This window comes from Sus scrofa, chromosome 15, assembly GCF_054392235.1.
Source record: "Sus scrofa isolate SSC_HxYL_T2T_F1_AM1 chromosome 15, Sscrofa_HxYL_maternal_Yorkshire_Landrace_v2.0, whole genome shotgun sequence".
NCBI classification, from domain to species: domain Eukaryota; kingdom Metazoa; phylum Chordata; class Mammalia; order Artiodactyla; family Suidae; genus Sus; species Sus scrofa.
In genome coordinates, this window is record NC_139397.1 from 74,195,579 (window position 1) to 74,208,991 (window position 13,413).

At 41.9% G+C, this 13,413-nt stretch overlaps 1 protein-coding gene and 1 pseudogene across 1 annotated transcript in view; one reads left to right on the plus strand and one right to left on the minus strand.

The window, feature by feature from the left end:
- LOC146395915 (uncharacterized) overlaps positions 1-13,413 on the plus strand; it is a 111,705-nt gene that overhangs the window by 28,847 nt on the left and 69,445 nt on the right. The window lies entirely within an intron of this gene.
- On the minus strand, positions 3,081-3,634 carry LOC110257007 (transmembrane protein 230 pseudogene; annotated as a pseudogene).

Consider the following 13,413-nt stretch of genomic DNA (forward strand, 5'->3'; position numbering starts at 1 on the left):
GCTCCCTTATAAGAGGCAACCCACCGGGCAGATCCCAGCAGTAGCTTGTTTTCCTGGAGGTTCCTGTGGAGGCTTATCTGAAGACTGCTAGCCCTCTGATCTGCGGACACCCAACTCCAACTCCAGACCGAGTCTTCCAACTTCCAGAACCAGCTGCAGAGTCACAGCAGGGAGACCAGATTCCTCAGGAAGCAGTGAAGACCTTCCAAACGATTTCGCTCAATGGCCTCCAACCAAGGTGTCGATCTGCAAGAGGCCAGCCACCACAATGCATTAGGTGGACACCCCATGGGAACAGCTGACCCTGCACTGCCAGGCCAAACTTCGAAACCAATTGCTTATGTGAAACCCTTTGCTTATGTGAAACCCTTGAGCTGCCAGACCCCTACTTTTGTGCAATCTGCGCTCCTTGCACAGAGAGGTAGAAGCCACCGCAGGGAAAGCAGCCAGAGATCAGAAAGAGGCTGGAGCAGGGGGGCAGGCCTCCAGAGGAACCCCGGCGTCCGCAGGAACCCCGGCCTCCACAGAAACCCAGGCCTCCACAGAAATCCGGGCCTCCGTGGTGACTCCAGCCTGCACAGGGACCCCAGCCTCCATGAGAGACACTTGCTGGGGCTGGATATGCATGTGGAGCTGGACAACAGGGAGGACTCCGGCCACCCCGAGGAATCAGAAACCAGGCAGATGCTGACACTCCCTTTCACAAGAGAAGCAGCGGCGGCAGCAGCAGTAGAAGCAGCAGCAGCAGCGCCGGCCCCCGGCCCCCACAGGGACCCACTCCCAATGAGATACCAGAGGCAGACCAGCACCTATGGGTACTGGGACTTCAGGGGGTCCCAGCCTTCAGCCATCTGTCCCTACATAGGGTTCATACCCACAGGCTCAGCCTTAATAGCTATGCAGATGTCCCAAGGCACCTACCTGTATGTGGTCCCAGGGCCCTCCTCCCCCCGCCAGCCCCCATCTCTCTGACCTGGGCATTTGCTAAATGCTCCTGTACTCTGGAGACTCTCCAAACTCAAGCCCCATTCCTAATCCCTGTACTCCGGATCCAGCCTGCCAGCTCCCTCAGGATCCTGCCTAGGTCTGCTTCCCACAGAGTGGATGGGATGTGGTCAGATTAGTCAGTGCTCATCACAGCAGACCTTAGTGCCAGCTTCCCCTGAGAGCCGCTGGTGTGCCCTGTGCAGTGAAAGCACAGATAAGGATTTTCAGCCAGAAGAAAGAGTGGAAGAAAGGAAGAAGTGGGATGCGAGAAGGACCAAAAAGCTAGAAATGAGTAACTGTGTACAGTCTGAACAATATGATCCTTGAAGGAAGATGAATAAGCTGGAATTGAAGTTCCAAGAGGCACTGATGGAAATTTTTTTGGGGGGGTGGAGTTCAAAGGAGCTAAAATCACTGAGACTCTGTCTAGTCCTGGGGGTCCTACAGATGATGAATCTGAGAGCACAGGTACATTGGCATTTTATGCATATGTCCTGTCCCCACTGGTGACCTCTGAACAGCTGAAGTAGAATGAGTATTTCCATTATCAGTTGATTGAGGAACAAGTGGATCAAGGGAAATTTGATAAATCAAACAAAAGGCAGAGGGGTACTAAGAACAAGGAGAAATCAGGACACACTTAAAATACTAAGGAGTCATAGGTAGGCAACTGCTTCCTCACCTCCTGGCTTCAATGGGACTATTTAAACAGTTCATTTCACCATTAAATGGGTGTTGCCTATAGTTTTCTCAAACAGGCTTGATCAAGGTAAAGTCACTCCCATCTCATTTTGCTAAGAGGTTTATTATGGATTGGATTTTGTATTTTATTTTTTTATGATATACAGAACATCTTTATCTACAAAGGACAGAATGATCCGAACTATACACTGGCCAAGCTATCAGTGAACCACATCAGAGATGGGGCCAAGGATTGGTGAACAAAGTGTTTACATTTTGAAACCTTGGTCTGAGGTTTAAAAAATTCCTAGTTGCTGTTAATAAGAAAGCAAGTAAAGTAATAAATTCATTGAGTTAAAAAAAAAATTCATTGAGGAGTTCCCGTCGTGGCGCAGTGGTTAACGAATCCGACTAGGAACCATGAGGTTGCGGGTTCGATCCCTGCCCTTGCTCAGTGGGTTAACGATCCGGCGTTGCCGTGAGCTGTGGTGTAGGTTGCAGACGCGGCTCGGATCCCGCGTTGCTGTGGCTCTGGTGTAGGCCGGTGGCTACAGCTCCGATTCGACCCCTAGCCTGGGAACCTCCATATGCCACAGGAGCGGCCCAAGATATAGCAACAACAACAACAACAACAAAAAAAAGACAAAGACAAAAAAAAAAAAAAAATTTCATTGAGTTAAAAAAAAAATCAAGTAAAAAAATTACAGATGTACCCACACTGATATTTAATTTTGCCATGATGCGTATGGGGATAAGACACTTAGATCTATTTTCAAAAGAAATTACTTAGTAACAAGAAATCTGACATACTGCATTCTTCCATTTGCCACAAGAACATACTGACATTGAGGACTAGTTGAAAGAAATGCTTAACTCTAAAAATGATGGTGGCAGCAAAAGCTAAAGAATAACCTCCCCCTTTCTCATGCAATTAACACTGCTACTCCTTTTTTTTTTTTTTTTTTGGTCTTTTGTCTTTTTTTTGTCTTTTGTTGTTGCTATTTCTTGGGCCGCTCCCGCGGCATATGGAGGTTCCCAGGCTAGGGGTTGAATCGGAGCTGTAGCCACCGGCCTACACCAGAGCCACAGCAACGCAGGATCTGAGCCACGTCTGCAACCTACACCACAGCTCACGGCAACGCCGGATCGTTAACCCACTGAGCAAGGGCAGGGACCGAACCCGCAACCTCATGGTTCCTAGTCGGATTCGTTAACCACTGTGCCACGACGGGAACTCCAACACTGCTACTCTTTGTAATACATATGCATATGGAAAAATTTGTCAGGAACTTTTCCAGGGCCAGGAGATGAAAATCAGAGACTATCCTAATGAGCTAGTTGTAAATTCAATTAGCTTCTTTAGGACAGACCCATTAAAATCTGGCCACTGTTTGGTTAAACATCTGCCAGTTGCAGAAATCCTTAGTCCCTAGATATAGTTTCTGCTCAATGTCATAAAGTTAGGCTCAGTCTCATCTGTGACTCTTCTCCTCAGGGCTGAAGTGGATGTCAGTCATCAAAGTCTGGAATGTCATAAGAGTAACCCCGGTAGCCTTTGGATGCATAGTAGGTGATGCGCAGGTGGTAGAATCCTGGCAGGAACACCAGATGCCAATGATCAGGACAGGAACAGACCGGTCTGCACCCCCTTTGCTGATATAGCCTGCCAGCAGGAGGGAGCCTATGATAATGAGAAAGGCGCTAATCAAAAACAGCACTGTAGCAAGCGCAATGGCCTTATATGGGATCGTAGGAGGGCTTTTCTTAAACTGAAGGTCAGTGTAGCCATCGTCTGTACTGGAGAACCTTGAGTATTTCACTTTACTACTGGGGATTCCAGTAGTCAGGTTGGTACGAGACAGCATCATAACATGTTGACACAGCTATACTCGGAGCCCCGCGCCAACAGCTCGCTCACGGTTGGCAGAAAGCGCGCCCGAAGCCTCATGGCACACTTCCCCCAACTGCCTCCCCGCCCCCGACCAGCGGGGTGCTGGAAATGGCCTGGATTTTGTATTTTATTAAGTCGACTTTGACCAGCCTCATTTTGATTCATTTGTAAGAGACAATGTCCCTGGAAAATGAAGAGTTTTTTTTTTCCCATGAAAGTTTTTTTTCTTGTGTAGCCAATGATCCCTTTAAATAAACCCTACTCTCTGCTTCGAAAAATAAATAAATAAAAAATAAAATTTCTGGACATTTTGGAGTTCCCGTCATGGCTCAGCAGTTAGCGAACCCCGCTAGTATCCATGAGGATGTGGCTTTGCTGTGGCTGTGGTGTAGGCCGACAACTACAGCTCCGATTCGACCCCTAGCTGGGAACTTCCATATGTCATGGCTGCAGCCCTAAAAAAGACAAAAAGACCCCCCCCCAAAAAAAAGACCAAACAAACCCACAAAAACTTATGGGCATTTGACAATATAGATTATTTTTGAAGTGGGGCATCTCTGTAGCAATTACATTAAATCTTTTTTTTTGTTGTTGTTTGTTTGCTTTTGTCTTTTTACCTTTTCTAGGGCCGCTCCCTCAGCATATGGAGGTTCCCAGGCTAGGAGTCGAATTGGAGCTGTAGCCACCAGGGTACGCCAGAGCCACAGAAACGCGGGATCTGAGCCATGTCTGCAACCTACACCACAGCTCACCGCAATGCCGGATCCTTAACCCACTGAGTGAGGCCAGGGATTGAACCCGAAACCTCATGATTCCTAGTCAGATTCGTTAGCCACTGAACCACAACAGGAACTCCTCTTTTGGGTTTTGAAGAAGGATTGCCCACGTTGAATTTCCAGGCTGGGAGGATTGTGCGATCCTGGAATTCCTTACACCATGATCATCTCAGAGCCTGGCAAAGGAAGGTGTTCTTCCTATGAATCAGCCATCTCACGGCTTTCCCTATGCATGTATACAAGTATAGCATGTATGCCTGAAATTCCTCACAGGGATATTCACCATATTTATGGAGTCTTCATGTTTGTATTCATTGTACAATATGCAACATCTACAGTATTTAAGGGACCTTTTGGCAGGTGTGAAAAACGGCACTTTTTCTGGGCAAAGTGTTGTGACCAGACTGAGACTGCAGGTGGCAGCAAAAACTCAGACATGGGAAAAAGCCAGCCCACTAAAGCTTCTGTAGGATTGTCTCATAGTGGATCCTCTATTTATTTACAATGACTTTGAAAAAGACCTGAAAGCTTTAAGCAGCCATTTTAGTGGATTTAATAACCATCTTGAGTATCTGGCAATTTGAAGCCATCCTATCTGTTCTTCAGCATGAATGAAGATATCTGAGATTACTAGTACAATCTTCAAAGAATTACACATTCAAGTTGTTTTAAAAAAAGAATGTCCTTTTCATCAATAGGGCCTTATTAGTCTAGGTTTGACATTTAATGAGAGATAGCTTCCACATTATGGCCCTGACAGCCATATTCATGTTTTTTAAACCGGAACAAATTTTCCGCTTTTGACTGGGTCTCTAAGGACACAACGTAGACAGGAGACAGGAAGGCATCACTTGTAAACACATTTGGCTCTCCTACAGCTGATATCAACATTGCTGCTTTCGTATTTCATCTGATATTATTGGTTTGCATATGCCTGATTTATTTTTGCTCATCCCATAGTTTTAAAAATTTCTGCGAAATTTAAAAAATATTTTTCTTGTAGAGAGTATACAGCTTGTTATTATATCTTAACCCAATCTTGGAGTCCTTATTATTTATTACTAGTGTTCAAACTGTTCACATTTCTTCTGATATGTTTGATTTCCTAAGTTCCTTCTTACTTTATATTTACTGTTTATTATATTTATTATTATTCATGCTTTTCCTTTTTATAAATTTCTTCCATATTAATCAGGATGTTAATTTTTAAAATTCATCTTCTTTCTCTTTCTTCTTGAGCAATTCACAGTTTACTATATATCTCATATCTTAACTCATTTTTAAAGTTACAAGTCTCTATCCATATGCTGAAATCATACAAAAAAAATCAATGAGTCAATGACAAAAATGAAAGAGGAAATTAAAAAATACCTTGAGATAAATGACAACAAAAATTCAACCATACAAAATCTATGGGATGCAGCAAAAGCAGTTCATGGTAATAAAGGCCTCTCCCCCTAACAAGAAAAATCTCAAATAAATAAAATTACCTACCACCTAAAATAATTAGAAAAGAAAAATAAGCTAAATCTAAAGTTAGCAGGAGGAAGGAATACAGATCAGAGAGGAAATACATAAGAGATTACAAAGCAATAGAAAACAATAAGTAAAACCAAGAGTTGGTTCTTTGGAAGGGTAAGCAAAATTGACAGACCTCTGCCCAGCCTCACCAAGAAGAAAAGAGAACCTAAATAAACAAAATAAGAAATGAAAAAGGAGTTCCCATGGTGGCTCAGTGGTTAACGAATCCAACTAGGAACCATGAGGTTGCAGGTTCATCCCTGGTCTTGCTCAGTGGGTTAAGGATCCAGCGATGCCATGAACTGTGGTGTAGGTTGCAGATGCGGCTCGGATCCCGCATTGCTGTGGCTCTGGCATAGGCTGGCAGCTACAGCTCCAATTAGACCCCTAGCCTGGAAACCGAGAGAGCTGCCGAGAGAGAGGCCCAAAAATGGCAAAAAGACAAAAAAAAAAAAAAAACAAAAGAAAGAAAGAAATGAAAAAGGAGAATTAACAACCAACACCATAGAAATACAGAAAACCATAAAAGAAATTTATGAACAGTTATATGCCAACAAATTTGACAACACAAAAGATATGGACAAGTTTCTAGAAACATACAGGCTACCAAATCTAAATCAAGAAATGGGTAACTTGAACAGACCAATCACTAGAAGTTCAATAGAATCTGTAATTTAAAAATCTCCTGACAAACAAGTCAATGACCAGATGGCTTCATAGGCAAATTCTAAACATATAGAGAAAAACTTATACCAGTCATTCTCAAACTCTTCCAAAAATTGACAAGGAGGGAATACTCCCCAAGACATTCTATGAAGCCACCATTACCCTGATACCAAAACCAGAGAAACCAACAAAACAGATTATAGGACAATATCTTTGATGAATATAGATGCAAATTTTTTCAACAAAATATAAGCAAACCAAATCTAACAACACAATGAAAGATCATACATCACAACCAAGTCAGATTCATCTCAAGTTCATAAAGATGGCTCAATATACACATCACATAATGTGATATACCACATCAATGAAAGAAAAGACAAAAACTACATGATCATCTCAATAGATGCCAGAAAAAGCATTTGATAAAATTCAACATCAATTCATGATAAAAACTCTTACCAAAGTGGGTATAGAGGGAACATATCTCAACATAATAAAGACTTTATCACAAACCTACAGCCAATATAAGACTCAATGGTGAAAACCTGAAAGCCTTCCTGCTAAAATATAGAACAAGATGGGGATGCCCACTCTCACCAGTTCTATTCAACATAGTGTTGGAAGTTCTAGCCACAGCAATCAGACAAGAAAAAGAAATAAAAGGTATACAAATTGGAAGAGAAGAGGTATAACTGTCATTATATGCAGAAGACATGGTACTATTTATAGAAAACCCTAAAGACTCCAGGTAAAAATTACTAGAACTGATAAATGAATTCAGCAGGGTAGCAGAATAGAAGATTAACATACAGAAACTGGTTTCATTTCTTTACACTAACAATGAAATATGAGAAAGGGAATGTAAAAACACAATACCTTTTAAAATTACACCAAATTAGAATACTTATGAATAAACCTGACCAAAGTGGTGAAAGATTTATATGCTGAGAACTATAAGACATTAAAAAGAAGCTGAAGGAGTTCCCGTTGCGGTGCAGTGGAAAAGAATCTGACTAGGAACCATGAGACTGCAGGTTCAATCCCTGGCCTCGCTCAGTGGGTTAAGGATCTGGCATTGCTGTGAGCTGTGGTGTAGGTCACAGATGTGGCTCAGATCTGGTGTTGCTGTGGCCATGGTGTAGGCAGCAGCTGTAGCTCCAATTCAACCCCTAGTCTGGGAACCTCCATATGCTGCAAGTGCAGTGCTAAAAAGAAAGAAAGAAACAAAGAAACTGAAGATACTTCAAAGAAAGATATTCATGCTTTTGGAATGGGAGAATAAATACAGTTAAAATGACCATTCTACCCAAAGCTATCTACAGATTTAATGTGATCCCTATCAAATTACCCATGACATTTTCCACAGAACTCTAGAACAAATAATCCTAAAATTTATATGAAACTGTAAAAGACTCAGAATTCCCAAAGCAATCCTGAGGTAAATAACAAAGCAGGAGTCATAACCCTCCCAGACTTCAGACAATACTACAAAACTACAATAATCAAAAATAGCATGGCACAAAAACAGACATGGATCAATGGAACAGAGTAGAAAGCCCAGAAATAAACCCACATACTGATGGTCAATTAATCTCCCACAAAGGAGGCAAGAATATACAATGGGAAAAAGTCTCTTCAGCAAGTGGTGTTGGGAAACTTGGACAGCTTCCTGTAAATCAATGCTCACATTCTCACATCATAAACAGAAATAAACTTAAGATGGCTTTTTGATGATTTTTGTTTTTTTGCTTTTTTAGGGCCGCACCCGAGGCATATGGAAGTTCCCAGGCTAGGGGTCAAATCCAAGCTACAGCTGCCAGCCTACGCCACAGCCACAGGAACGCAGGATCCAAGCCGCGTCTGAGACCTACACCACAGCTCATGGCAAAGCCGGATCCTTAACCCACTGAGCGAGGTCAAGGATTGAATCCATATCCTCATGGATCCTAGTCAGGTTCATTAACTGCTGAGCCATGAAGGGAACTCCTCAACTTTTTTAAAGACAATTTTACAATTAGAAAAATAAAAGATAGTATAAAGAACATCCTTGATGCTGTTTATTCAGATTTACCTATTACTACATTTTACTCCAATTCAGTCTACCGTATACTTTCTCTCTGTGTACACACCACATGCACTCACAATTATTCTGAGGGTAAGTTACAAATATAACTCATCTACAGCTTTATCTCTAAACACTTTAGGGTACAGTTCCTAAAGAGAGTGCTGTTCTCTTACACACCCATATATGGTTATCAATTTCATAAATTTGATGGATATAGAGTTTCCATCTAATGGGACTGTTATGTTAATGCTTATGTTTTGTCAGCCGACTTAAGAAAGTCTTCTGTCGGGTTCTGACCCCTCTCCAGGGCAGTCCGGGGTTAAGATTTGCATTGAGTTACATCTCTTTAGCCTCTTTTAGCCTAGAGCTTTCTACAGCCTTTCTCAGTATTTTATGACATTACAATTTTTAAAGAGTATGGTCCCTTTGACATTTAAAAACTAGCAGATTGTTCATTTTGTGTTTTTCTTTCTATTTTAAAAATTAAGATTCTGGAGTTCCCGTCGTGGCGCAGTGGTTAACGAATCCGACTAGGAACCATGAGGTTGTGGGTTCGGTCTCTGCCCTTGCTCAGTGAGTTAAGGATCCGGCGTTGGCGTGAGCTGTGGTGTAGGTTGCAGATGCGGCTCAGATCCCGCGTTGCTGTGGCTCTGGCATAGGCTGGTGGCTACAGCTCCAATTGGACCCCTAGCCTGGGAATCTCCATATGCCGCGGGAGTGGCCCAAGAAATAGCAAAAAAAAAAAAAAAAAAAAAAATTAAGATTCTGAAACCAGTGGTGCTATTTACTTACTTACTTACTTACTTATTTATTTATTTATTTATTTATCTCTTTAGGGCTGCACCCAAGGCACATTGAAGTTCTCCAGCTAGGGGTGCAATCAGAGCCACAACTGCCAGTCTACACCACAACCACAGCCACAGCCGCAGCCGTACCACCTCCGAGACGGGTCTGTGATCTACACCACAGCTCATGGTAGCGCTGGATCCTTAATCCACTGAGCGAGGCCAGGGATTGAACCCACAACCTCATGGATACTAGTTGGATTTGTTGCCTCTGAGCCACAACAGGAACTCCCATTTTGTGTTTTTCTGATCATTCCATCATGATGAGATTCAATTTATGCTCCCAGCTCATCCTCACCAAGTGAGATCATGTCTTCCGTGGGCTATGTCAGCTGCCCTCCATGGGGGATGTTAACTTCGATCACCTACCCAGGCTGTTGTCTCATTCTCAACTCTATAATTATGGTTTTGTTTTTCTGTCTTGCAACTAATACGCAGTCTGGAGTGATACATACGCTTTATTGCCATGCAACTTTCCTTCCCATCAAAATTCTCTCCTAGGTTTATCATCGATGATTCTTTCCTGTTCCAATCATTACCCATGATGTTTGCAAAATAATGATTTTCCAACTCTCTCACTCTTGGAGAGTGCCAGTCAGATCTTGGCACTTTCCTGTAAACAAGAGCCCTCCCTTCTCATCATGTACCTACCTATCTACCTATCTAATCTACTGCATGGACCCATCCCTATGTTTTCAATGGTTTATACTTCAATACTGTTCTTAATCCCTGGTACTCAAATTAGCCCAGATTTGGCAGTAGGGGTCCTATGTCCCTCTTTCATAGTGAGAACTTGGCTCCCAAGAGTATCAGCACATTTAGACATTTGCTCATTTATAAAATACATCTAAAACAATTTCAGAATTACTTTGTCCACACTGCTGAAATAAGCAAACTACTAAAAAAAAATTCAGATTTTCTTACAATTCTTCCCCCACCTCAATGGTCCTTGCTCGTCCCCCAAATGAGGCTATATAGCCAAATACTGTGTTCATACAGTACGTGGATTGGCCCTTTCTTTTTTTCTCCCTTCTTCTTTTCCTCCCTCCCTCCCTTCAGTCTGGTATAACATTTATTTAAAGTACAATTAGGTTTGTTTCAGTTAGCTTTCAGGTTCCAGAGGATTTTTGTTATTGCTAGTGTTGTTTTTTTTTTGTTTGTTTTTTTGTTTTTCACTTCTCCTTATTCTTCTGGGAGATACTGTGTAGAGATGATATCAAATTCTTCCTTAAATGTTGGGTAGAATTCACTGGCACCTGGAATACACAGGCCTAGCATTTTCCCCTCTGGAATGTTTTTAACTACAAAGTCCATGTCTTTGATAAAGGATGATTTCAATAATTTCCCTTTGAGTTTTATAGCGTCTTTTAATGTATTTGTCAATTTCATCTAAGAGATCTTTTTTTTTTTTTTTTTTTTTTGCTATTTCTTGGGCCGCTCCCGCGGCATATGGAGGTTCCCAGGCTAGGGGTCGAATCGGAGCTGTAGCTGCCAGCCTACGCCAGAGCCACAGCAACGCGTGATCCGAGCCATGTCTGCAACCTACACCACAGCTCACGCCAACGCCGGATCCTTAACTCACTGAGCAAGGGCAGAGACCGAACCCACAACCTCATGGTTCCTAGTCGGATTCATTAACCACTGCACCACGACGGGAACTCCAATAAGAGATCTTTTTAATGTCTGGGAGCAGAGAAAGCAATCTATAGGGTTCCCCTTCCTCTTTCATTCCTGATGTTGCTAATTTGGTCTTCTCCTTTACTGCTGGTGAGTCTGGCTAGACCTTTCTATCATTTATTTGTTTGAGGTTTCCAAAGAACCAGGTTTTAGTTTCATGGTTTTTTCTCTATTATTTTTTCTATTTTCCATTTAACTCACTTATATCTTATATTATATACATATAGTATATGCACTGTTTGTGGGGTTTTTGCATTATGCAGTATCAAATTATACAGTTTATAAGAATACATTTGCTTGTCACAAATGTTTGTATTTAATTTTCCCCTGTCATTAGATCTTAGATTTGAATTAGTTTTCCCCCTTTTTTTCAGCATTGTGTGCTTCCCTTAGTAATGGAATAATGGAGATACAATTCTGAATTTTTGAAAATCTAAAAATATTCTTTCTTTGCTCTCACATTTGAATATTATGCTTCTGGACAAGATCCACAGATGAGAGTTCTCTCTCTCTCTCTATTTTTTAATTTTTTTTGTCTTTTTGTCATTTTAGGGGTGCACCCGTGGCATATGGATGTTCCCAAACTAGGGGTCCAATCGGAGCTGTAGCCTCTGGCCTATGCCACAGCCACAGCAACACCAGATCCAAGCCACATCTTCGACCGACACCACAGCTCATGGCAATGCCAGATCCTTAACGCACTGAGCAAGGCCGGGGATGGAACCTGGTTGGATTTGTTTCCACTGCATGAGAACAGGAACTCTGAGAGTTCTCTTTTAATCAAAAATCTGCAAATAGGAAGTTTGGTCCTAGCTGATATTCTCTTTCTAAGCAAGTACCTATTTTCTCTGTCTGAATGGTGTATTTTCTCCACGATTGGTGTTCAGAAATTTTAAGTGATCTGTGGCCATGTATGTCTGTTCTAATTAATTTTACCTGGGTATTGGTGAGCTCTTTCTAATAGAAATAAGTCTTCAGCTCAGAAGTGTTTTCTTATATATTTATGTGAATATTAATTTTTATTCATTCAGTGCTTTTTTTCCCTCTGACACTCTTATTCTCATAATAAAATCCCAGGCTAGGTCCATTCCTATCTCTTCCTTTATATCTTCTATTCCTTTGTATTTTGTTCAAAGTTCTCAGCTATTTATATCCAAGTTCACTTCTCAGCCAGGACTACTGTATGTCTCATGTCCCTCCCCAGAATTTCCAAATCTGTAAATCAGTTTTTGAATTTCTGAAATTCTTCTTTTGGCTCCAATGACATCAAATTTATAGAATTCTGGAGTTTAAAAAGATCTGAGGAGTTCCGGTCACAGCTCAGTGGTTAGCAAATCTGACTAGGAACCATGAAGTTGCGGGTTCGATCCATCCCTGGCCTTGCTCAGTGGGTTAAGGATCCAGTGCTGCTGTGAGCTATGGTGTAGGTTGCAGAGGCGGCTTGGATCTAGCATTGCTATGGCTGTAGTGTAGGCTGGTGGCTATAGATCTGATTAGATCCCTAGCCTGGGAACCTCCATATGCCGCAGGTGCAGCCCTGGACAGTACAAAAAGACAAAAACAAAAAGATCTGAAAGAGGACCACTTTCTACTATCTGGTTTTATAAATGAACAAGTAGGCTAAGAAGCTTAATAAATATCATAGAATAAGCATCAGGGCAAGAAAAGGCTGTCTAGACCACTGCTTGCTTTCTTCATTTCACTGACCACATCTTACTGGACAGGGATTTTTGTTGTTGTTTTGTAAACAAAAAAGTACTAATTTTCAATACAACCAGAACCAAATTGTAACAACAAAATCCACCATAACCAACAACAACAAAGAATAAATAAAGAAAAGAGAAGGGTAAGGGAGGGAGGAAGGAAAAACATCTGGTAAATGAAGTATGAAGCCACACTTTCAAAATCAAATAGCTAATAAACTAATAAAATCAGATAGCTGTATCTCTCTTTTAGTCACAGTCTTCCAATATTCAGTAAAAAAGAAGCAGAAAAAGAAAACTGCTGAGCAAACCAAGCCCTATCTTTAACTAAGTGAAAGGGAATATAAGAGTACTTGTGGCCACATCAGAGAGTAGCCTGCTGCAGAGACATGAATGGCTCCCCAATACTTTGATCACAGAGCTTCAAGTGCAAACGTGCTGAGAAGGGCAGGTGGGAGGCACTGAGGGCAAAGCTAGGGGCCGGGCCAGTGGGCATAAGGAGCAGGAGCAGACGTGAGGGAGAAAGCAGGTACCACAGGTGGGATTACAGAGCCTGGTGAACACCTGATGGAACAAGCAAGGCAAAGGTTAGTAACAG